This window comes from Helicoverpa zea, chromosome 25 (assembly GCF_022581195.2).
Source record: "Helicoverpa zea isolate HzStark_Cry1AcR chromosome 25, ilHelZeax1.1, whole genome shotgun sequence".
Lineage (NCBI taxonomy): Eukaryota > Metazoa > Arthropoda > Insecta > Lepidoptera > Noctuidae > Helicoverpa > Helicoverpa zea.
This window is the reverse complement of record NC_061476.1, coordinates 6408747-6435895: the sequence shown is the minus strand read 5'-3', so window position 1 is coordinate 6435895 and position 27149 is coordinate 6408747. Positions and strand designations below refer to the sequence as shown.

Here is a 27149-nt window from a genome sequence, read left to right as displayed (position 1 = left end):
GCAATTATGTAACGCTTATATTATTTATATGCAACAGGCCGTGAATCCGAGTTCATTCATCTGCAAACTTGCATGACCCTCTTTATTATTATTATTCAGTGCTAATGTTGCGGAACTCTAAAAACATCTTCATCGCCATTTCCGCAACCTATATTATTTATTTTATATTCTACATCCGAGAAATGATGTAACTTTTATACTGTACTAAAATAAATTATACAAAGTTATGTCAAATATTGAATTTGTAGAAGTGACAGACATAATATACTTTTACTAATTTTGTGGTGGGTATTCGCTGGAATTGATGAAACATAATATCTATAAAACGTGGTAAAAATACACCACGAAACTTTAGATAGATTGAGTGTGGGTTTTCCCCAGAGGCGAAATTCGAACGATTAGTTTTGTTTTAGACAAAACAATTAGTAGAATTAAATTACCTAAAGTAGAGAAGCACCTCGTCTTACTATAGCATCATAATGTCAATTTCAAACGACGAAAAACATGAAAACCATCATTGTCATTCATACAAATATGATAAAAGAGGAAACATTTTTTTGTTTGTTTGTTTGTAAAGGCTCCAAAAACAAACCGATATAAAAAATATTTCACTGTTTGAAAGCTACACTCTTTCCAAGTAACAAAAGCTACATTTTATCCCGGTACGGGCAGTAGTTCCCACGAGACAAATGGCTAGTCTGTTATATTAGTGGATTGTAGACATAAGCCTCCGATTTATGTCGATAAAAAAATCACACACCACTATTGCAAACCCATTATTTGTACAGATTGACATCATTGCTTCGTTATATCGTTTATACATCTAAATGCAATAGATAAAACACCTTATTTCGTATACCCTAAGTTTTATTATCGAATAAATTTTATTGTGTGCTGAACTGAGTAAAGTTTCAAGGTAAAACAGCTGTTTACCTTTTGATGGTGTCGCTCGCATGTTTTGTGTTTGCAAACTTGCTACGGTTTTCCTGTTGTAACGATAATTGTTGGAAAACTGTATTTACTTTTACCTGCGACTGGTTTTTGTTGCTTCATAATTTCTGGTGTATTGTCCAGATAGTCTGACAGCCAGTCTTACCTAGTAAGGTGCCTGAGTAACTGGGTTGAGGAGGTCAGATAGGCAGTCGCTCCTTGTAAAACACTGGTACTCAGTTGCACCCGGTTAGACTAGGAACCGACCCCAATATACATAGTTAGGATAAAGCTATGCAGGTGTCTCGATGCTAAACTACTTGTCAAATTCAAGTCAAAAATAAAATAAAAACATATCGACGTCATGCCTAATTGTAATAAAATTAAATTACCTGATTTCAGTTACTACTGATAACATTATTATTGAACCAAACACGTTAAACAACAGATAAACAGCAATAAAAATTAATGACCCGTTACTCGCGAAATTAAAAAAAAAACATTAAAATTTATTATACCACTTCATATTAAGAGACAGCATATTATGCTACTGGCAGATGATTAAGCAACACTTAATTGTTTAATATTTAATTAAATTACTTTTTGAAAAACATTAGTTAGTAGATATGACTTATTTTCTAGTCATAAAATGGACTGAAGTTTATCAATTCAAGTTTATTTATAGACAGACGCAAGTGCGATCAACTCTTCAATGTGACAAGATATATAACGTGTTTTTATCGTAATTAGTTATGCATGAATGCTTTTTTCATTTTTGCAATACAAATAAAAATATACATATACGATAGACGCTCTTAGTTATTAAATACATAAGTAAATGTTTACCTATTCAAAATTTTGTGTATTTCCACAATAATTTTCTTACTATTATTTTTGTTTGTATTTTAAAGAAATAGTTAATGAATGGTTTCGCTCAACTTTGATGATAATCTCACTGCCCTGAAAGTATACAATGGGACAGGAAGAGCTACGCAACATTAAGAAAATAGCAATTAAAAACAAATATTAAGTTCTCAAGAAGCATGTGAAAGATCTTAATGCAGATACACTAACGATCTAGCCGATGCATGTGAAATTGTAATTTCATAGCATCGAGGAGTTAGTTTATTCGAAAACAAATGAAGATAAGTACCTACTGTAGTTTTTGTAGACATAATTGGCCTAAACTATAGTTTCTAAAACTAAAATAGGAACAAATGGACGTAAAGAACCTTTAAGCTTTACTAGATTGTGAAAAAAAAACAGTTCAACTTTGCCTACAGATTTTTTTAAGAAGGCAAGTACAGTTATTTGTAGCACATCACTATCCAAGCCCAAATTGTTATATCCAGTCATGGGAACCAGTTATCTCGGGCCAAAATAAACCTAGTCAGTTATATATTTCAAAATCTCACATAATCCTAAAATATTTTTAAAAAATGAGCCCACCGAACATCACTAAAAACTCAATTAAAACGCTTCGAAACCTCACCACATTTCCCATAAAACCTATAAACCCATAAAATCGCCAGCAATACCCATATCGGACCATAAGTTGGTAAACACATGAAAGTCACAAGTAGACCGAATCGCGACACGAGCGCAGCTCACATGCGCGTACGCATGGCAGGGAAAACGTGCAAGATAATTATACTAGAGTGAAGTACATGAATGTTACTTATAGGCAATTTTATTGGCTAGTTAAAGTATGTACTTGATATGGTTTTATATGCAAATGGTTAAAATATCGCAAGTGTGCAAATATTTTTTCTTGATTTTTCTAGGAAAATAAATGTAAAAAAACAATAAAATATGTAGTGTTAAAGCATAGTTACTACACACATGGTAGGAAATCCCTCAGAATAAATGCTAAAATAATATCTACATTAGGTATTTTATTTATGAAATTTTTCAACAAAACAAGTCAAAACAGTCTTCAGCACTTGCAGTCCAGTATTCTAAGTTATAATGACAGACTTATTTAAAACAGATACCTCATAATACGTGACGTTCGAGTAAAACATAATTTGCTCAATATTTGTAAAGCATGTACGAGGAACGTGTCCATCACTATTGTTCAAATGGTTTTACAAACATTCATGGGACACGTCATTTCAATTTTTAAACAGGTGGATACAAATTTGATATTTATTTTATTAAGGTGTTCGATTTACTTATTAAGGATCCAGATATACCTAATACTAAAATGTGAGTTTATGCAATTACTCTGAGGTAAATTCGCGAAAGTTTGTTACTCTTTCTAGCAAAGACCAGCCTCCGCAAGCAAGTCAGAAATGCTCCTTTTTTCATACTATTCTATTCTGGGCTGATTGCCCAATAAGTGGTGCCAATATTGTATAATTAAATGCAGGGAAAATAAATAGGTCTAACTTTTATAAGCTCGAGTAATTTTTTCATATCCTAAGGACCAACCAACATTTAAGCACAGCAATTACCACTTAGCATTACGAATGCCGATACATTTCAAAATGGTTGACAGCAATGATCATCAATGACGTTGTGTCGGCCATTTTCATTGGGAAATTACAGAAGACCAATATGGGCCGAAGGACGAGGTCCTCATGATATGTCACCATGTTTTGCCTCTTAAATGGGAACCGCTTGATGTTTCATTCAGAACCATATAGAGTTGTGAGTCATTATAAAGGCTAGATACCACCGGTATGCGGCACTGCGACGAACATAAGTGTTTCTTCTGGTCTACTCGCGGTAGCAAACAGTAAAAATTATCTGCGAACATATCTAATAGAAATATCTCCAAAATTGCAACCTCTGCGGATATTTCAGAACATTTTTGTTCAATGAGCACATGATAGGTTTGGACTCACGCCGACTTGGACATATTTTTTGTTCGCGAACAAATGAGCGCAAACAGTTTGGTGGAGTCTCACCATAATAGAACCTACTAGAACGGTCACTAGGCTTTACCGAGGTCATGGTGGTACACAAGTGCAGACTGATTTGAATGACAATGTTGACTGTTTGTATCAAGCAGGAATACAAACAGCTAAAGAATTTGGCAATGTTGTAGTTGAAAATATTACCCTGTAGCCATAATTGGAGGCGAAATTAATTAAAGCTGATTACGGAGAGGAAAAGAGTGTCATTTGAATGCTTCTGGTTAGTGATTATGTAGCAATTTTAAGATGAACTCGGTGACCTAAGCAAGTAATTTTACGCCATCTAATTACTAACCGCAGCCTTGCCCTCTATAACAGTATGTAAGAAGTACTTCATTAAGTAAACTCCTGAGAAAACATTTGAAGATTTAACAAATCGTGATTTAGAAACAAATAATTCGTAATTAAGTATAAACATTTTGATTGAAGTTTACCATCTGAAGGATGGGTTACATAATGTTAATTACGTGGAAGTTGAAAATGTCAAGGTGGTTAAAATGCCCATCTTTAAAAACTCTAGCCTTGTGATTAAGTTGCAAGTAACTACATCACACATACAGACAGGGGTCAGGTTGCACAAATTCTTAAGAACCTTTAAATGATGAATGACGTGGTGGAGTTTTAAACTGCCAGGCTTTAGACCCTGATACAAAGGCATGTAGGAGGTCTTCAAAATAGTGTTTTATTACCAGAAAGTATGGAAACAAATAGCCTTGAATTCAAAAGAAAGCAACCGAAACTTGGTGAACTTGTCACCAAGTTGTATGCAGATTATTTAAATTCTTAGTCAGGTCTTATAACTGTAAACCCTAAGATTCAGTCACGGTGTTGCCTGTTACACTATCAGGTCATGCTTGACTTCCAGCTCCAGCCGACCAAGAAGGCCCTAAGATATTTGATCGATACCACGCAATCGATACAGAAGCTATGTATCGATTTAATTAGAACGTTATTGAAGTTATTACTTAAGTATAAATTAGCTGCATGCTGTTTGATTTCGTAATGTAAATCAAGGAAAACGGTACTTTTCCTGTCCTGTAGGTCGATAATACACTTGTTACTCAATTACTTCCCATAGTTAATTTTAATACCTGCTATGTTAGCTAAAATTTATAAAATCAAATGTGAAATAATTCAATTGGATGTTGCTTAGGGAAGAGTAACAACAAAAGAATAAGTTTAAAAAGTCAATAAAATACGTTTGGCAATAAAGCTGTCCAATAAAATGTTTCAATACCAGCTTGTCACCGAACAAAGTCTTGCCTTGCCAATAAAGGAAATACGTCTGAACATTACAGGTCTTTGTCAAGGATACGAAACAATGAAGATTTAAGTAAAAGAACTAGATCGAATAACAGCCGCTATCAGAATGATAACTCAAGTGCAAAGTGTCGTGTCAAACGTAATAAAACAAGATAATCGCTTAATTGTCGAAGGTGATAACATCATTGATAATGATCAACTAACAACCATACATTCAGACTTGAATAATGACCCTATCACACGCACTGTTCCTCATTGTTTTAAGTTCACACTTGAGACGGCCAAATCGCGTAACAACCATGAGAAGCTCGCGATACTAAAAGTTGTGTAACAAGAAATATGGACAGGGTACCATTAAATTTAGCAATATAGTACCCAAATTGTCTATTGTTGTGTAAAACAGTAGGTATGTTGGTGGGTCAATATCGTTGTGCAACTGTGAAGCGGGAAGTGGACGGTATTAGCTAACCTATTAAAGGTAGAACGACGTAATGCTGATGCAAATTTATCGATAATTGCAATGTAAAAGATTGGAGAGATTGGTAAAGAAAATCGATTTATATCAGGCATTAATAGTCAATTCAAATCTTTGAATCTATGAATCATTCTGGGAAGTCAAAAGTGCTATATTGTTTATCAAGCGTTACTATTTCAAGAATGTGATACACTTATAGATAAAAGTAGAAGATCATATCTAAAACCTATGTGATACGACTAAATATCGGATGATGTTTTTATCTCTCAAAGAACACAAAATAAACCTAAAATATTATTGTAAACTCTGAGTCACAAAGAAGCAAACATAATTTTAACTAAACCAAACATAGCTAACGAAAGATTAATTTGTTAAAGTTTATAAAAAAATAAATATGTAAACACCTGGCAGTCCATTAAATAACACTTTCCTTACGTGTTACGGTAAAAGCTAAATAAACCATGCACAAAATACACGTCCGCACTCTAGGAGCGTTTGAACAGAAATAGTAGCCTATTAACCCGAATCTCACGCATGCGCTGTAGTCGCCATATCGCGGGCACCTGCGTGCGCGCAATCTAAGGTGCTATGTTGATTACGTGTTTTGGTTTACAGATTAACGTAAATAAAGTTTTTCTGGTAAGTGAGAAGTAGTATGGGTTTGTAAAAATAATTCCTTTCTATGTGTTATGTAAATTCGGTTATTTTTCAATTGCATAAAACTCAGTGGAAGTGCATGCAGCTGTTTACCTAACAAGACCAGGTGGTGCGTTGAAATACTTATTTGTTTTGGTTTTCGAAAAACTCTACATTATGATGTTTTAAATTCAGTTGGTGAAGATTTATCGACAGCGCCGAAATCCGTAATCTACTATGAAATAGGGAATATTTCCAAATTCTCGTAGTTGTCCAAAAATATCGAAAGATATCGATGAATATCAATGTGGGCGAGCTAGAAAAATAGTATTTACTAAATGGGAAAATCAAAGGAAAGGTTTTGCGGTTTTGTTTACATAACAGTAATAAGAAGCAATATTGTTGATTGATACGAAAATAATCTCAGCATAAATAAATGCTTAAGAAGATATCAATTAAGTAGGTTGGTATGGGGATAAAAATGGAATTGATGGCAAGAAAAGATCTTAAGAACTCATATTGAAATATCCCTAAACGATCAGAAAAATAAACTAATAAGCCCAATAGGGGTTGCAAACCTAATGACCACCTACTTCAGGTGACATTTTTGGAAACAACAGATTAAAAACTGTAATGACAGGTGCACTTCTAAATGTATTACAGAGTATTTCAAGATGATGCTAATGAAATTGTTCTAGATTTTCTTTTCTTTATTGCTTTATATAAATTCCGTAGCCGCAGAATTATGATCTTTCCGCTATGGAAAGTGTGGCGAAACAAATAGAAATGTATCTGTACTGTAAGCCCGCTATTATTTTATAGGCGTATCAGTTTTATTGCTATGCTCATCATCATCAAGAGATACTTCTATGGCTTTCAAATTACAGTTTTTACTCAAAAATAAAAATTGCTTTAGTTCGGTATTAGTCACGCTTTTCGATATTGAGCTTATAATCTCTTTTTCATCTTCGACAAAAACTTTAGGGGATTCGCAATTCAATACTTTTCTTGCTATGGTCATTGGTCGTCTATTCATTTCATTGATCACAAAAAGTCGACTATTTAGAATTTGTAGTACTATAACTTTCTCTGGTTTCTACTTCAGAATCTGTGGTATTTTAGATTGATGTATTATAATTTATGGATAACTTAATACTGTCCTTTGACGTGTCTCTAATTACATCGACCTCTGAGACACCGGGAGCATGCAAATTATTTAAATTTATGTTTCATAGCTAAAGTCGCAAGCAATATGGGGGTAAATGGAATGCAAATATGACATGCTGACGTTCATGTTACTGGAAGGAGAGTTGCTAACACCCACACGGTGCACATATTAAAATTGAAGAAGGTTATAAACCTCTGAACAACCTTTTTGAAGGCGCAGGCCATAGTCTTTAGGCTGTATTGCGCGGGTTTTCAAATATTAATGACAGTTTTAGAAAATTGATATTAAAGTTATAGGTTAGCTACTGAGTTTTGAAGTTTTCCTACACTATAAACAGTATTTTATTCCATTATTATTCAGTTCATCAATTTCCTATTGTCGCCTTGATAAAGAAACGATTGACGTTTGCAAAGACACCAGACTAAAGTTATCTTTTTTAGCCGCTTTTCGCTTTGTTTCAAGTCAAAACATTTTGTATTAAAGAGCAACATGTTTAAAAGATTTGTTAAAGCTTATGTTACCATGGTGACTGGTACCTACTCCGGCCTACGATACACCTACGATAAACCTACGAAAAACATGGCCATCCCACATGCATGTTTACTTTAAATAACGAGAGATTATCTTCCAACAATATAGGGATAATTTGTAAACAACATACATTGTGATATTGATCAATATTTTGACTAATTTATCGAAAGCTATAAACAAGAGAAAACTTTTATTGGTCTTATGTTTCGTCTGAAGGTTATCACTGGGTCTGTTGCTTAGTCGAAGTAATGCTCAAACAATAATAAGAAGTATAGTTAATAAGTCTTGTATAGAAAAATCTTAAAATTATATCTAGCTTATGTCTTCTAACCTTAAAGTGAACTTAATAACTATAGTTGCCTACAAGCCAGAACATCGTCAGAAAGATGGCATTTGTCATTAACAGCGTCGGAGAATATATTTTTTAATCCTTGTACCTACATTTTTTATATTCCCACAAGGATAAAAGGGGGAAAATCCACATTATAATTCGTCCATTTGCGTCATACATCCAAATTCGACTTTCCTCTCAAAAATATCTCCACGTAGAATCCCTATTACGTCAGTGGATGTAAACATGTATAAAAACGACAGTGGACTCGAACTCCGACAATGCTACTGCCTGTATCTTGGTCAGGAACTGGTTTGGAAGTCCGGCGAGCCACCGAGGTCGTGGAAGGTCGCGACGGCAATGACCGCAGACGTGGTTCCGTATGTTAAACGTGATATGTGTGTACAGGTAAAAAATAACAATGATGCTATTTTGAGTTTAGTTGCAAAAATAGCACTCCTAAGTTCATTTTGTGTGTATAATTGCTAGTTCGGTTAGTTTAATGAGAAGCTAAATTAAATGAAGATATGATGAAGAAACAAAGTTTTTAAGTTTATAAATAACCAAAGAAACTACAGTCAGCATCACAGTACACTCAATATCATCACAAAGTCTAAAGTGTGTCACACATGACTTGATGAAGAAAAAAACCACTTAGCATAAAATTGACAACTCCAACGAGCCATTATTCGGAAAGGCCGACAAGTACTATTAATTTATTTAAAGCGCCCTTGATAAATACTTTATAGTCGCTTAAAATCTCGTTGCAAGGCAAACATTTATTATTCATGATCAGTCTTCAGTGGAGGTCATGAAGTCGTGATGTTCCGACCTCCCGCAAAAAAGAAACATTAAATTCTTCTGATAAGGAAACGATGTGGTTTCCTCTTAAAAACTGCTACTAAATGGTGACTGGTAAGGAAATAGGTTTATGACTTCATTGTTTGAATGTCAAAGCTGTATTGCGTTTAGATTCTAACTATGTCAGTTAGCAACATCTGGCAATTTAATAACCACTGCTGTCAATATAAAACTGCAATAATCACCTTTGCAATTAATTTCACGGAAAGTAAAACTTAATTAACGGAAAATTAAACTAAACCAAACACGAGAAGACGACAATATCATCACAAATAAGACAGAATTAAAAAAAAAAACTAATATATTTTTCAAACGCGACCCAATCACGGCTGCCTATTGGTCGAGTGAAAGTGAGAGCGCCATCTATACGACTAGTTGTGACGTAATGTAGCCAATCGGCCATTGTCCGTTTTGTCTGTGGGTTACAACAGCCGGGGATTGGCTAATGAGTGTCTCAAGATTGTAGGCCGTCACAGCTTTGTATGAGATTAATAGTCCTGATGATTACATGCTTATTTAACACGGACGTCGCAATACTTGGCTAAACTTAAACCGATTGAAGAAGAATGTGTTAAAGTCATAATCGTAACATCTGCGTTCACGGTATATGAATATAGGTTATCTATTGAAAAACAAACACGCAAATCTGTGCAACCAAACTGCGCAACAGTGTCACAAACGAAAACCATAGATAAGTCGGCAGAAGTTGATGACCTCATTAAAAAACAAGCGATCCATAAAGGTTGCTTCCTTCTTGTCTGTGCCGAAACACTAAAAGAGTTCTAACTACATTGTATAGAGTATTGAGGACAATATTTCCGATTTCATAGCAACAAACATCAGTAAGTGCGTTGTGTAATAAAAAGCTCCGTTGCGATTCACAATTTGTATTCCTGTCAGATGGTAGCCGGTCGCTTTTATTGTCTTCCGTCTAGAAAGGACTTTGAACCGTCTGAAAATTTTACGCACGCTGCACCCCGAATAATAATACAATTTGCATAGTTAGTAAAGAAAGACAGATGACGGAATCGAGCGTTTCTGTCGCAGCCATGACACTTTCACGGAAAATATTGCGTGAATTTTAAATAAATGTACTTTATTTTTTTTTTATGTTGAGAACTTGTGACTTTCCGTCAACACATTCGGTTTTGTTAACGCAATTTCTGTTGTTTGCGCATTTTATATTATTTCCTTTATGGTGAAGTTGGCTTGCTTTAATTATTTATGCGGTGTTAAAGTTGAAGTCTGGTTAATGACATTAACTTTCTACCGGCTTCCTTATTTTGTGATTATGTCAACCTTTCTCTTAAATAATTAAGTAGACCAAGAACTTAATTCAGGTTCTTTCATTTCCTCCTTGTCTGGCTAGCAACATCGGCTAACATATATATTGCTTGCTCATTCACTTTTATAGTCGTTACGGAATAGCAGAGACCGTTTATCATACAAGCAAATCTTACTGCAGACTCACTATTTTATACTTTAAACAATGCAAAAAGCACTTCAATTTTCTTAAAAGCCAACCGAAAGTCTCTCAATGCAAGTGCTTTAATTAAGATCCATTAAACTCAAGTTGGCACCAACGAAATGCCAGCTCCTTAGGGAGCCACCCACGCTTGCTGTGGGCAGATGACGTTTGTCAAGGGGTCTGTAGGGAGCACAAGGCATCTATGTACCTACATTTGACAGGCTTTGTTTCCTAGCTTTTGGTGAGATCTGATTAAGACGGAGGTCGGTTTGTTTGTGGGGATGTTAGCCTAGATATTGTCTTTGATGTTGTTAATTAGATTAGGACTGTGATATGAATTGTGTTTTACTTGATAAGCGTCAGTTTAAAGGTTTGCAATGGTCACCTATTTATCTGTGCTAATATTACAAAGATTCTTTTGTTTGTTTATACCCTAATGGGACCGAAACTACAATTTGCAAAATTCTTTGGCTGTTGGTAAGCCACATTATCCCCGGATGACATAGGCTATATTTTATCCGGGTGCGAGAAGTAGTTTTCTCGGAACGTGGGTGAAACCACGGAACACCTAGTTTTCTTTGAAACTATTTTTTTTGTTGTTGTAAAAAGTAGAAATAGGTAACAGTTTTAGCTGTAGAAACTACTAAAATGACCCATAACAAATATCCCGGGGCACGTATCACACAATTAGATCACGGAGGCAACATATGACAGTAACGACAATGTATGGGCACTATAAATCATGTCTACTTCATAGACCCGTAGTGTGGGTCCCATACTAAAAGATACAGGTATTCTATGGGTGTTTGATATAATACTTTTAGAAGATATTTTTTCTATAAAAATGCCTTTTTCAATAGCATTTTTTTGTTGTGTTCTAATTTACAAGTAGATTCCATAGGTATTGATGGTGACATTAAAATTAATCACACATCGAATATTGCCGCTTATAGGTTTTAAAACAAGACAACAAAAACTGATTAATTTATTCTGACTACTAGATAGTACGTATTTGTTATCAACAAAGCCGTAAATAAATATAAACAAGCAACAACAATCAGACGACGATTTTTATCTAAATAAAATAAATAGTAAATTAACCTGTTTTATTACTAGCTATGATCGAAAGGGCATACGTTGAAGATAAATCTCACATCATTCTCGAATGCATAAGGTTTCTATCGTAGGAACAGAATAGCATTAATCACAGAGACGAAGGGAAAAGCGTATCTTTGTGACAATAGTTCGTTAGCTTGTAATGTACACAGCGGGACATGATAATCACGGAAGGATTCGGCCGTCTATTTCTCCACTTATCACGTCTGTTAACTAGGTTACAGATTTAGAAAGGTGACTTGTTCTTACTAGGTGCAATATCACACATGATCGCTGGTGTTTGCAATGCTCGAGTGAAGCAAAAAATAAAATGAAGATATGCTAGCAACTTGGTTTGCGATCGCTATCTGTCTAGTTATAAGATAAAATCTAAGTGTGCAAAAAATTAATAAAAGGAGGGAATCCAGGTCATATATTACCTTATTAATTAATTTATCAAGTGAATCTTTCTTAGACACTAATGACTAATTATGTAAAAAAGTTTCTGAAATTCAGATTAAATAAAAAAATAATAAACATAGGTATTCGATATGTAGTTTTAGCAATGCAGATTTCATAAATTGTTTTCAGATTTCATAAATATGCATTGAATATTTGTAATTACTTAATAAAATATTTTTTCAATGGTGTGACAATCTGCTTTACTAAAGAATGAAGTATTTTAGGATCTTCCATCTTCCACATATACTCGAAACTTGCGCATGAGCTAAGTTTTGACGTTGTCAATACAAACGACAGCTGTGTCTATAAAGATTAAGAGGTAGCCATTATTATAAAAAGAGAACAAGTCTAGAACAAAAATAAGTAATTTACCAAGTTTGAAGTATTGAATAATATGGCTAATTGAGTTTTTTTTTAACTAAATGAGACAATTTTCACGCTTTTGTTTATGTGAGTATTCACAAAGCTTTAGTTACATATTACTTTAGTATAATTCATTTGGTAGAGCCAGTGTAAATTTTGTTACATGACATAACTTAAGTCGGTTATATCTTTTTAACGGCCAGTTTCTTCATCAAAAGTTAAAGTTAAAGTAATGTCTAAAGTAAAAATAACGGTCAAATTCGTTTTTTTCAAGGCTAAAGTGACAGCAAAACTAATAGAAAAATTGAATTTAACCGTTACTTTTACTTTAGACATTACTTTAGCCATAACTTTAACTTTAACTTTTGATGAAGAAACTGGCCGAGTTTTGTGCAAATGTGGCAATACGTTAACAATAAAATTATACTGAAACACTTTAATCAAAATGAATTTTAGTACCAATCTAGAATATTAAAGTGCATAGATGGTAAGGCTTACTGATAAAATAAATTCAGTCATAAAACCGTATCGACTGTCCATTGTGATAGAAGATATTCGTTAAATCTATCGGTAAACCATTACAATTAGCGCCAATGCGTTGGAACCAATGATAGGGGGTAGCATGAGTATTGCTTTACAGTATCAAAGGCTTATGTTAAAACCAAAATCGAAATAACACATACTAGCCGTTTTCTGGCGGTTTCACTCGCTTCCCGTGGGAACTACTGGCCTGGTACTGGGATGAAACCTAAGCCTATGTTACTCGGGAAGAGTGTAACTTTCCAACAGTGATTTTTAAAAATCAGTTCGATAGTTTCAGAGCAAAAAAAAATGATTCCTCTTTATTCTATTAGTACAGATTACAAGTCAAATGTTCACACAGTAAGCTGTTCTCACATGAAATTCATCAACAAACACAACATTTCACAACAATATGAATACTTCAAAGTGAAAGTGAATCACGGCCATGACAGAAGTCAGAATCTCAAAAAAAGTAAAGGACACTTTCATTAAGATAAAAAAACCGAGTACCCGGTCTTTTGGTCCAAGACTTAAAAGACATTAGGCAGTATGCTGAGATATAAAAGAACAATGGTTATGATAAAGATAATAATAGGGGTGAGATTACAGACGGAAGCGATATGGTGCACTAATTGTACATTGTATAATACACACCCACGTCAGCTGGGGTTCTATTGTCAACCATTTGTAGGTATACGTGGTTAAGTTCATGGTCAGAAACGTTGGAATGACAACGTATAACTCGTTAGCGACATACAACAATCTTTTGAACTATCAGCAAGATAAAATTTAGAAATAGAAGACAATTAAAGAATGACAGTTTTAACGCTTGAGCGTAAAATTGGTGAGCCTGGCTGTCATTTGAACATCTATGGCAGTCGTTACGGGTAATCAGATGCCAGGAAGTCCGGCACCAGTCTACTACTACAACTGGTATCGGATCTCCCGGTTAAGATAGACATTCGCTCCATGAAAAACACTGGTACTCAGCTGCCTTCAGTTAGACTGGAAACCAACTCTAATATAGTTGGGAAAAGGCTAGGCAAACGATGAGTTTTAACGCTTGCACCAATTAATAAAACACTAAGTATGATAAAAGTTATGGATGAACTCTAAGAATAGATCAGGGTATGTAAAGGTCACTTCGTCTTGCCGTTCCTGCCTTAAGGAGCGAATAATCGATTATACTGGCCGATTGCACCGCAAAACCTTTATAATAATACCTCTATATAATACCATAAATAATGTTAATTAATAATTGCAAAATTATATGGGAATAGGCTAGACAGATGATATGCTAAATGATGTCACAACAAATTGTAGGCTTATAAATGCGAAATAAGACCCATTTATTTCATAACCCATCCATCAATTATTTTTAATGAACTGTGAGATTCGTCTGACTATAAAAAAGACAACAGAAAATTACCTCTTTTTCTCTGAAAGTTGGCCATAAGCAGTTTATTTGCGGCATAGACGACATCATTATAAGCTTGAGTAGACTTTTATAATACGCCTTGCGTCATACCTGACGCGTTGGATTTAGAAGTATTAAAAATAAAGCTAAGGCTAAGACTGAAGATTAATTATATAATTTAAATAAAGTTGTATGGAAAATTTTGCTAAAATTCGCAGCAAGGAAACAGAGGAACAAAGTAACTCAACAAGTAAAGGAAGCAGATATCAATAAAAAAACTCTTAGACAATCGATATTTCCCAATAACAAATGGACTGGTTTAACAATAAACCAAGTCAATAGCACCTCTTATAATCCACTTACTGTAACACTTACAAAACAAAAAGTACTCAATCACGATTATTTGAAACATTCAGTGTTGTAATAAAAGTTACAAAATTGAAGGAAATATCATCACGTCTGCGTTTGTCGAATAAACAAACTATTATTTTCTAAGCTCATCCATTTGAAACACTCACCGAACGAGACGAAATTGTATAATGTATTAAAACTAGTAAATAAAGGAATAAAAGTAGTTTCCATCTTGATAGACGCTGATTTTATTATTTTGATAATATTTTTCAACAAGCAAAAAAGTAGTTAAGAAATAGAGACTGACGTAACAAATTAAATTATAACCAAAACTGAAACTGAATCTCATGAAGCCTCACTAAACGAAGGTAAGAGTGAACGTAACAAAAGACTTGAGACAAATTATTACAAAAAATGTGACAGTCATCGCTCACTCTGTTCTGCCATGTTGTTACAGCACAAAAAGTAAGATTCAGAAAAAATCTACAACGTGACATCTCTATTGAAAAAACAGCAGAACCAAAGTGCGGATATAGATTCCTTAAATATACACTTTATTAAAAATGTAGACAATAAATCACCTTCAAGTACATTTCCTTGAAAAAGAATGAATGAACACTACATAAATACATAATGTTGAATAATAACGGGGTTCTTGGTGTTGAAGACCAGCGCTTACCCTATAAAGGAAAAGAGCGTGACGATAAATCAATTAACAATATGAAACTCAACGTGTATGGTGCATTACACCATATAAGAGAACATCCGAGGCGATTCTATAAAACACGCGCCAACTTTAGTATAAAAACAACAATTTGTGATGGGAAACTACTAATTACGGCAGAGAAACAACGAGAAAGTATGCAGAAGCAAGAAAAACATAACGTCCAAGAGGTGATTGAACGAGTTGTTAAGAAAACACGAACAACTCTTTAGACTTAAGACGGAGGAAATAATTATTGTCACAAACGCAGAGAACAAAACTTAAATACAAATTACGGCGATTAGTTTAAATAAGATACCTACATGACGTCAATGACAGTGAAGATCAAAGATTACTTGGTAGTAATGGTGTAGCAGAATTTGGCATATTGCAAGTTGAAGATCATTGCTACGTTAAATATTCAGCTGCATTTGTAAGACATCCCCTGATTATTCCAAGGAAATTTAAAATACAAGGTAACCGCAACTTTTCCCAAGTTGTAAAGTACAGCCGTTATAATTTTATCAAAACTCCTTAAAGAAATATTTTTGAGGATTCTTTATGTCGCAAATCTTTAAGTTAACTGAGCGCTAAAAGCCTCGAAGGAGCCGTCTTTTGTAAATGTAATCTGTTTCAGAAATTGTTTGACTTGGAACCTCAAACGATCCCGTTATATCAGAGGGAATTACTTATTGATATTTTGATACTTTTATTTCGATCAGTTACTTTTACTTTTTGAATATCTTCTTCAATCTGTGGTTCAGGAAGAGTTTCGTCGGTGATTGTTTATATATCCCACATATCATCACTGACCTAATTTAAAGGCTTTAAGTGGAAATGTTCTCTGTTTATCATTTCAGTCATTTTATCTCACGTCTCATGGATTGTGAGACTGATAAACTTCTCGATAAGCCGTGAGAAATATTTTGTGTTTAATATTGTGACAAATATTTATCGATCTTTTTTTGCTCTGATGACAAATATAAGGAATTCTGACTGTGTGATATTAATCACATGAAAACTATATAAGAAGTGCCAAAATAGCACTCTATGGGATAGCATGGTATGATAGCCCTGAACAGAAAATTCTAAAATTTTATATACGAAGTTCAATCACAAACCTCATTTAGGTACTTGACTAAGTTTAGCGGTTGCATTGCCAGTTTTTTCGAACGTTCTACAAGGTTCCGTGTGTCTAGATTTTTAAGCAAAGCAGGAATTTAACATTTACGAAAGAACCTGAGAAATTCAAACTAAACATATACTATAAAGTGAACATTTTTGTTGGACATCGTGAAGTTCCGCGTCAAAGTGTGTAATTAGCTATTATTAGACATACCTAGCAATAATGATTCTGTTATCAGATTCACGTTTATTCTGCGTGACAGTATTTATGTTATAATTATTTATACCATTTGAAAACGTCATATCACAAGTTATTAAAGGTACTCGTACATCGCATCGTTAGCAAGGCGGTTTCAACCTTTTATGTTTCATTTCGTTGTATGATGATATACATCTTCTTTTGTTTTATTATTTTTATTATATCATCAAAATAGTAAATATTCGATTAATGAACAGATTTATATCAATCGTTTCACTTTCAACTGTTCGGTTGTGTGATACCGGATCTCAAGGTGATTTACTCCCGAGATACAGCTTCCTACTCAAATCTCGTTTTAAGCAACTGACGCATAAGCTCTTCCATATTAAACGAGCTGTATTTCTAAAATGGCATTCATTAGTAACAGGACAAACTAGAAGTCGATGTTCACAAAGAATCTTGGAAAGACAATAGCCCAGAAATATATAGCTAAGATTATGATGAATCGGAAGATCATCTAACTGGAACGTCCTTACGTCAATCGAGAATAATTACGAACACAATTACAGAATCACAAATAAGAAACGTATAGAAAAAAGAGTCAAACCGCGTGACGATGGTTGAGAAAAAAATATACACTTGAGATCCTCCTGTTTTTGCAACACAACACTGCTAACCTTGGTAAGTCCCAAGTGTTTGATCACAAAATATTTGTTTTTGCACTGTGGACACTGTAACACTGGCTTCTGACGTAAGGCGGCGGAACGACCCGCCGACTGTTCGATTCGCGAAATTCTGATACACCGACGCGTGCGGCCCCACTGAACGGCCGTGAGCGACTGGCTTGGCGCATGCGTAGTCAGCGACGCGTCGCTTGAGAGAAAGCAACACTCTTGCGCACAAAACCGTTGGAATAAGTATTAAAAGCGCTGTTTTTGCTGAAAAACTGAAGAAATGCTTTCTAAGAGACGGTCAGTTTCTTTGCTCGATGACCAGTAAACACGTACATATTGATAGGGGAAAAGCAGATATAACTGACAGGTAATCAAGTGGGTTGTTGTGAGCTGTAACCAGATATACCGGAATGCATGTTCAGCTTCGTTATGTTAACACATGACAAAGTTACATGCAACAGGACATCTCTGGGAACGTTTGCCATCTGGTCTTCCTGTCCGCGTTTGGTACGAAGCCTGACAACTTGGGCTGTATGACCACCTGTCGCTACATAAAGCAAGTGTTGGTGCGTCACTTTATACAAACAGCTAGGAACAGCTGTGAATCTGATACAATGGAGCCTCAAGGTGATGTGTTTGTACACGAAGGTCAATGGCACGGTGTTACTTTAGCTGATGACACTCACGCATCAACACTTGATCGCCATAATGAGTGAGGTTATTTGCAAGACATTAATAGATGATTCGTGAAGCAAAAGAACTACCTTGAGAATATTAGAAACACTTAAAATCGCTTAGAGAATTGTGTAAAAGTCAAGAAAGACCAGTCACCATATCTGTACAAAACGACCAATAAACAAATGTTACGAAGCCTCAATCTGTAGATCAGTAAGTGAACGTGCGCGGACGCAAGGTCGTTTGTGAACCGGTCCTACGCTGACCGAATGCGACTGCGATCGCTTTTTAATAACATTGTACATTTTATTGACCAATATAGAACATGTCAAGCGACTTATTAATTGTTTTATTTTGTTTATTGGCTGCGACTAATTGTAAAACGAGTTTTTAGTATTGATATATTGGCGTGAATTATGTCTATAACTTAAGTAAAAACCTCTGGCTACGAAAGCGATGAAAGGACCAAAAAAGTTGGTCCTCTTTTCTTAGTGTGGGGGAATCGAGGAGATCATTTACCTAGTAAAGTGAAGGATGTTGTTAGTCAACGCACAAGTGATTCGAGGTATTGGAAACATTTATGCGGCGCCGGCGCAACGGACTGCGGTTGACCCACTGCTACAATTACCCCTTTGCGTAGCCACCGTACAGATCGTACAGACATCAACCTACCTCAATCTGTCAAATTTTTTCAATTGATTTTCAAGGTTATCACAATAGTGGAAGGTTAAGGTTCGATTGGTAATATTTGACAGATTCGGACAGGTTAGGTACTGTTGGAATCTCAAAGTCAAAGGTTTTTGTTTCATATAGACCAGGTTCAAATCAAAGCAAATCAAATTATCTTTATTGTAGATTATAGGGATGCATCATAAATACAGGTCTTAAACAATTAAAATAAGTTCAGCTATGTCCCGCCGTTGAGGCATATATGGGTTTATGGGATTTTATTTCATATTATATACTAGATAGGTATTAGGTGCTTAAGAAACGTCAATAGCTAGTTGCACGGTTCTAAAGAGTGGGTCTTACTCCGTACTCCATACCATAGAGACTCTTCTGTCTGTACCTAAGCAGTTATCTGTCTAGTAGAACAGGTGAATGTACGATTCATACGAGTTTGGTAACAAACATGTTACTAGTTAGATTGTAAGCGACAGGTGGTATAGCGCACCTGCGAAAAACAACGAAGATAAAATGTTTTATGAAATCGGGCTATTATTTCCAATGTTCGTCGATTCTGTATGTGACATTGAGATTTCGTTTCAATTAGATATTTGAACGCTTGATGGTCATACCAATAATAAACACGATACGATTTCAATTAATGACGATGATGATATTTTAATGACTGTTTTTGATACTCGATCACAATAAATTCCAATTATAATTTTAACAGTTATTTTAATGTGCAATAATTAAATCTAAATAACTATTTTATTTACTGCATTGTTGCATGGCTAAAAACATTTAATTTAGCTGAATTGAGAAATATGATGTAAGTGCACGTAACTTTTTAATACGTCAAGTAAATTATCATTAAACACGGAGAAACTCTTTACTGCACAGAACATATTACAGTAGACTCTCGTTAATTCGAAACTCGAGGGACTCTAAAAATATAACGAATTATCGAGTTTTTGAAATACTAAATGGTTCGAAATTTGTGAGAGAAAATAAATAGAATTTCGAATTATCGCTATGTTGCTGGGGAGTTTGTTGCGCCACTTCTTCTTCCCAGCAAAAACACATAGGAAGTGGTGAAGGGTGGGCGTTTTGGGGGCTGTCTTATGTAATTTTTTTCTGACGTTCGAAAAGTGCAGTTTTGCAGCCAAGTTTGAATAAATGAGTTTTAATTTTGATTTTTATCAAGTGTTGATCAATTATTATTTATTGACTGCTATACTATAACAATGTCAAAAGTTTAAAAATACATTTGTGTACACACATGTACTTATTCATAATATGAATTAAGTAATCTTTCGAAACAACCCCGTCGTCATACTGGTTTGCTACAGAGCAGATTGCTGCCACTCTGAATTCAGAATGCTCTCCGACTCTGACTAACCTCACTCTTTCCGCCCCTTTCTCTCTGCAACTTTGAACTGTCGAGTGTTGGACGACTAGGAATTCGAAATAACGCGTCGTTTTGTTACATAGCAATGATTTTTTCGTTTGAATTACCAAGTGCATAAAAATGTATTGATTTAGTTCGAAATATAAAGAGATTTTGTAGGGAACTCGTGATAACTTTGAATTAAAGAGAGGTTCGAATTATCGCAGGTTTGAATTAACGAGAGTCGACTGTATTTATTTTTTGTGGCAACATAATGCTCAATCCGACGACCGAGATTAACCTATTTTTTTAGGATGATTTTCCGGTACAAAGGCCAGACACCATAGAGATTGGGATTTGGAACCAATGGGAGTCAAAATATAAATTTCCTAACACCTGACCTTATTGAATAACTGAGGAGACCTAAACCAGTTTATGTATTCAGTTGAACTCATTGTCTTACAGGGTACTGAATAGGGTCAACTTCATAATCATGGAAATTATTCTATATAATAAATTAATATTGCAATTAATAAGAACACGTCTATAAATACATCTTACTCGATAAAATCATCTAGTTACAAACCTAATTAGCTACACTATCTGTTACTCTAAATCACCATCGATCATGTTGCAAAGAGCATCGAGCCACTTAGAATCACCAGTTAATTCCGTTCAGTAATATATGCTAGTCGCGTTCCAGTAAACCCTCGGAAGGAAAGATGAGCGGAGATACCATAATGCAGGTAGGTCAGGCGCCTTCTTCTAGGACAAATTCGTACGGTGAGCATGACCAAAACGATCAGCTACGAAGGAACTAACCAGGCGTTCGTGTTCTTTGAGACATCTTTTTTTTTAACGACGTCAAAAATCATCTTATGGCCCCTCCCGCTGTGGGTTAGCAGCGGTGAGGGAGTGTCAGACTCTTACTGACTAAAACCGTCGTGTTCCGTCGTAGGCCTTTTATGTTCCAGGGCCGCGGTAATTCTTTCGAACAATCCCGCAGCCCCAACAGTTCGTTAAGGCATCTCCACTAGTTATTTTGTTCTCCATGAGTAAACTGGACTGGACGGTAACCGTCGCATGTTAACGGAGAGCGGTGCTTTGATGCTTGCAAGGCCTTTAACTGTGTTACGTTTGGTTACTGTTGCTTCAATGCAGGTATTGATTAACTATAGCCAGGCCTGCGAACTGAATGATTTGTTAATGATATTATGTTCCCTATTTTAGCTTGAAATTTCGTAAAACCCTCTTAAAATATTGCCTTGGTAATCTACGGTTTTACAATATTTATTTTATTAGTCTTCAATCTTTCTAAAAATGAGTCTTTAATTTTTATTGCTTCGAAGCCATGAAGAGTAAGGACTAACGATAGCTAGGTCTCTGAAATAAATGATTCCAAAATAAATGATGGTGTCATATGAGGGACCAATTTTATATCAAAGCTTTTTTGTAATCGGTTGGTTAAATTACAAATTTTTAAGCGTGAATTTCCAAACTTTTGAAGAACATTAGTCTTAAAAAATGTTTACCTTCGACTATCTTGTTTGGTAAAATGGACTTTTAAACTATGTAATGTTTATTTACTGATTTGTTGATGATATTACCCAAAAACGGGTTGAAGCGTGTTTTAAGTTCCGCGTTTCTTGCATAAGATTAACTAATATATGCTTGTCTAATGTTACCAACAACTCATTGGCCTTTTTTCGAGTAGGCGTCTTGTTTTTTTATACGGAAATAGATATGGACTCAGAATATCGTTCATAATTAGGTCAACATTCTGAATATGACAGATCTACGGCCCACTACTAATGAATTAAGGACAGATTGTTCTAATTAGGGAAACGTCCATGATTCAACCTACTTAGAAAGCTTTGATGTAGTTATAATACAAGGAAAAAACTGTATCGAGCAAAAGAAAGGAACTATAAACATGCCAAGCCAACCACCTGGGAAATACATCGATAAACACAAACATTTTCGAGTAGTAACGCGTATCAACTGTATTTTTAGAGGTCCGTAACCAAAGAGTAAAACAGCGAACTATTACTAAGACTTCACTTTCCGATTGTCCCCATATTCAAAGTCAAAATCATTTACTGAAAACAATTAGATTTATAAGCACTTTTTTAATATTTACAAAATATAGCACACTCAAAAACCCCACTTCCTGGTGTTATGGCTGGATTTAAATTTTCGCACAATACATATAATTATTATTGCCTCTATAACAGCAAATACTGAAATGAAAACTAAAACGAATTCATATTTTAGATGGTCATACACCAACGTAATCTTCTTCTTCAAAATCATTTTGTGAATCTATACTAATATTATAAAGCTGAAGAGTTTGTTTGTTTGCTTGAACGCGCTAGTCTCAGGAACTACTGGTCCGATTAGAAAAATCTTTCAGTGTTAGATAGCCCATTTATCGAGGAAGGCTATAGGCTACTTTTTATCCGGATTCATGCCGAGGTTCCCACGGGATGCGGGTAAAACCGCTGGCAGAAGCTAGTACGTATTATTATTGTTGCCTCTATAACAGCAAATACTGAAATGAATACTAAAACGAATTCATATTTGTGAATAAGTTATATTCATGCGCAACCAACTCGCACTTGGCCGGTTTTTGTACAAAGTTCTTGCTACATAAACATACCTTAACATTTCTGCAGGGATGTAACATGCCCTTTTGATGTGTTCACTCTGTTTGTGTGTAACATTCCAGAAACTAGACACGTCACGCGACAGAGAATATTATGTATGTACAAGTTTTGAGCATCGTTCACATGTCTTGTCTAAGTAGGTATATATCTGTTTAGATATGCCTGTGAAAATGTAAGGGTAAAGCTGGAATATACGTTTTATTTTATTCGAGCTTATCTAAGTAACTCATGCTTATGTAAAAAGTGTGGGTAGAAAGTTTTATACTTATCATTTGAAAAACTTGAAACTGAAAAGAAAATTCATCTGCCTAGCCTTTTCCCAACTATATTGGGGTTAGCTTTCAGTCTCTCTAACAGGAATCTGCTGCGTACCGATGTTTTACTAGGAGCGACTGCCTGACCTTCTCAACCCAATTACACGGTCAATCTAGTACCCCTATGCAAGACTGGTGTCAGATTTACTGGCTTCTGAATACTCGTAACGACACAGTCAAAGATGTTCCATGACAGCCAGCAACTCCAAAGACACTTGCCTATTTAAACAAAAATACGAAAGTACCTAGTCAAAAAGACGAAGAAAGAGGCATTTTTTGCGTTACCTAAGTAATTTAATACCTGACCTACTATACCTATAAGAATTATTTATTAACTAAATTAATATTATACGATACTTAATATTCATAAAGCTATGTGTTGTTTAAGAACCTGCCACAAAAATTCAAGAATTAAGAAAATATTTTCCAGTACCTAATAGGTAAGTAATTTAATTCCTACTTATTTAATACCAGCTCCCGCCTGCGGCTTCTCCCGCGTAGAATTCGGTTATATCGCGTTTCCAAAAGAATTCTTCAAAAGTCCGGGATAAAAACTATCCTATGTTCTTTCTCAAGGTCAAATCTATCTCTGTGCCAAATTTTATTAAAATCAGTTCATTGGTTTAGACGTGAAAGTGTAACAGATAGACAGTCAGACAGACAGACCTTTCCTAATTTAATTCTTTATTATAGACTGATAAATAAGATAGGTTATATTTTAAACAAAAGTTAAAACAGAAACAGTGAAAAATTATACTACACCATTCGAATAAAATCCTTGGGCCCACGTCCGATTTTTCTTGAATAGCAACCTGCCTTGGGAATTCCTAAGCTGAGTATGTTGATTCGTTAGTCAGTATAATCTACGCTAGTTTGCTGAGTGACTTCAAGTAACAAGTTACTATGTCACAGAAGCTTAATTAACGTCTATTTTCTAATCTGTGGCAGGATCTAAGTTTAGTCTTTGGAGACATGAAATTATTTTTTTATTTAATTCGTTTCTTTTTTCGACTTATGTCTCTATCTGAAATAGTTGTTTCCTAAATATTTTCATACATCAATGACCTAGTTAGTCGATTGAGTAATAATTAACACCCAACTAAAAATCGATTTAGGATAAAACATAATCTCGTGTAATTGGTTTCGATAACAGATTAACATGGAAATAAGGTTTATTCGAGAGCAGGGAAATAGAATTTTCAAAATTACGAAAACCCCTTGATCCTTTGAAAAACGATTTCCGAAGGGCACTTATGAATAAACTATATAATTTACTTTAAAATTCTAATTGGTGATTAGCATAAAGGATCAGCATTTGACTTTAAAGAGAGATTAATTAGAAAACTATCCATAAATTATGATCTTCAGAAATGACCTTTTGCTCAGTAAATCCTTAAACCCTTATTGAGCTTGTGCTAACACAGGAACATTTATTCAAGTATTGAATATCAATTTAAAATTCTCATCAACTTAGCTGAAAGACGTCAACTTCACTATTGATCTCGTCTAAACCTATATTAATACAACATCGCTTAGAACGAAATCGCGAAACATACAAGCAATATACTGCTTACCTAATCCAAAAATAAAATAACAAGTTCAACATGAACACTAACTGTAACGGCCACTCCGTTAAACAACAAGAGTATAGTTATATAAATGTATGTCAACCATTATTTTTAAAACCAGCTAAGTGCGAGTCGGAATCGCGCACGAAGAGTTCCGTACCATTATTTAGAAATCGAGCAAAAAAAAATCACGTTTTTTGTATTTAATTAATTCTAGTTTTCAGTATTTGTTGTTATAGCGGCAACAGAAATACATCATCTGTGAAAATTTCAACTTTCTAACTATCACGGTTTATGAGATAGGCTGTATCTCATAAACCGTGATAGTTGGACAGACAGACGGTCGGACGGACGGATGGACAGAGAAGCGAAAACAATAGGGTCCCGTTTTACCCTTTGGGTACGGAACCTTAAAAATCCAAGCTATTGTAGCGGAAATGTACGCAAACTGTCTCAAGTAACTGAATATTCGAGAGGCTCATTCGTGATCGCAGCAATCAGAATTCAGACCACATGCTATGGTGCATTAATTATTTCCCAACGGTAATGTTGCAAATTCTCTGTGCGAAGTATCGCTCCAGTATGTTTTAGGAACAAGACAAGTAGGACGTTTGTTGCACAAATATCTTATTTCAAGTATTAATTAGATGACATTTGAGTTTCTTAGTGTGAGCGATCGTAATTCGATCAGTGTTTCAAGGTGAGACCGCGTTGGAGATTTGGTTCACATTCAAATGTACCGTTCTGACTGTCTATACGCTATGTTACTGAATATAAAAAATCATAAGTAAGTCATATTACTCTTTGTACACTAATATAATAAAGATTTTTTGTTGGTTTGTTTGTATCCTAAAGGCTGTGAAACTACTGGACTGATATGAAATATTCATTCACTATTGGAAAGCTAGACTCTTCCCGAATAACAAAGACAAATTTTATCCCGGTACGGCCAGTAGTTCCCACGGGACGCGGATGAAACCGCTGGCAGAAGCTAGTTCATGTTATAAAGCAAGAGCATATTTTTGAAATAATTTGACGTACAGAATTTCCAAATACTCCTCATAGTTTCTGATTCCGAAACTTTTTATTCCCTCAGAGATCGGGAAAATATACGTCGTCAATATCGAACTTCATGCTCCAATTTTGTACAAACATGTAGCTTTTTCAGCATCAAATACTTTCGAAGAGCAGATGTTGAGTTTACATACATACTACGATGTATGCCGATCGGGATGCCATGTTTATATGGATGAAGTACTAAACCAACATTTTGTATAATTTCAAGGAAAGATAAGTAAATAACAAGGAAGATCATAACAATAAAACTTAGGAACTGACACACGGAAGATTTCTATAACCTATCTCTTGCTTTGCTCAGTCGAGTCGTAGTGGCCTAGTGGGTAAAGGACCACCCTCTCAAGTATGAGGGCGCGGGTTCGATCCCAGGTCAGGCAAGTACCAATGCAACTTTTCTAAGTTTGTATGTACTTTTTAAGTATATCTTAGAAACCATTGACTGTGTTTCGGATGGCACGTTAAACTGTAGGTCCCGGCTGTCAGTGAACATCCTTGGCAGTCGTTACGGGTAGTCAGAAGCCAGTAAGTCTGACACCAGTCTAACCAAGGGGTATCGGGTTGCCCGGGTTACTGGGTTGAGGAGGTCAGATAGGCAGTCGCTTCTTGTAAAGCACTGGTACTCAGCTGAATCCGGTTAGACTGGAAGCCGACCCCAACATGATTGGGAAAAAGTCTCGGAGGATGATGATCTCTTGCTTTGCTCACTAAAGATAAAAATTCGACACTAATTGTCTGAAGGTAATGTTAAAATGTCTATTTTTTGTAACCAAATCGAAAGATAGATAGAGCACATATAGCAATCCACAGTCAAGCTTTAGAAGCTGTATCAATACTAGCTACACAACTTACACCAGGTCCACGTTATACAACAGTCCAGCTATATTTATTACGAGCATTACGGAAATTACCTGAACAAGAATTAAAGCCTCCAGTCCTGACATTACGTCTTGCTAAGACGTTTATGGTGTAAAGTAATCTGTAGAGATAAAAGTCGAAGCTTTATATAAATTACATAAAGCGCAGTTTACACTGGGAGAGTAATTAAACTGGCTGCAGTATCTGGAGGCCACAGTCAATGTAAACTTGGGTTTATTAGCCTTAGTGCAAACGTGGCTTTAAAGTAGAACGTAACAGTTTGAACCTGGTACTAAATGAATTCAAGTACCTAGAAGAACTACAACGTTGTTTATTTTTGGATTCATAATAAAACTTCTTAGTATTCTCTTGGTAGTTTTGCCACAGCCTTTATATCTTCATGAAATGCGACCTCAACCTTCTTTTGTTTTCTGGATATGTAA

General features: G+C 35.1%; 1 protein-coding gene across 4 annotated transcripts in view; it reads right to left on the bottom strand.

Moving 5' to 3' along the window:
* LOC124642579 (IQ motif and SEC7 domain-containing protein 2) overlaps positions 1-27149 on the bottom strand; it is a 185567-nt gene that overhangs the window by 45014 nt on the left and 113404 nt on the right. For 2 of the 4 annotated variants that reach the window (XM_047181021.1, XM_047181025.1), the window contains exon 1: positions 17429-17652. The exons of 1 other annotated variant lie outside the window; for it this stretch is intronic. The gene's annotated coding sequence lies outside the window, so the exon portion shown is untranslated. Of the gene's footprint in view, positions 1-17428; positions 17653-27149 lie in introns of those variants that run through there. One more of the 4 variants, XM_047181023.1, reaches the window with a different exon arrangement.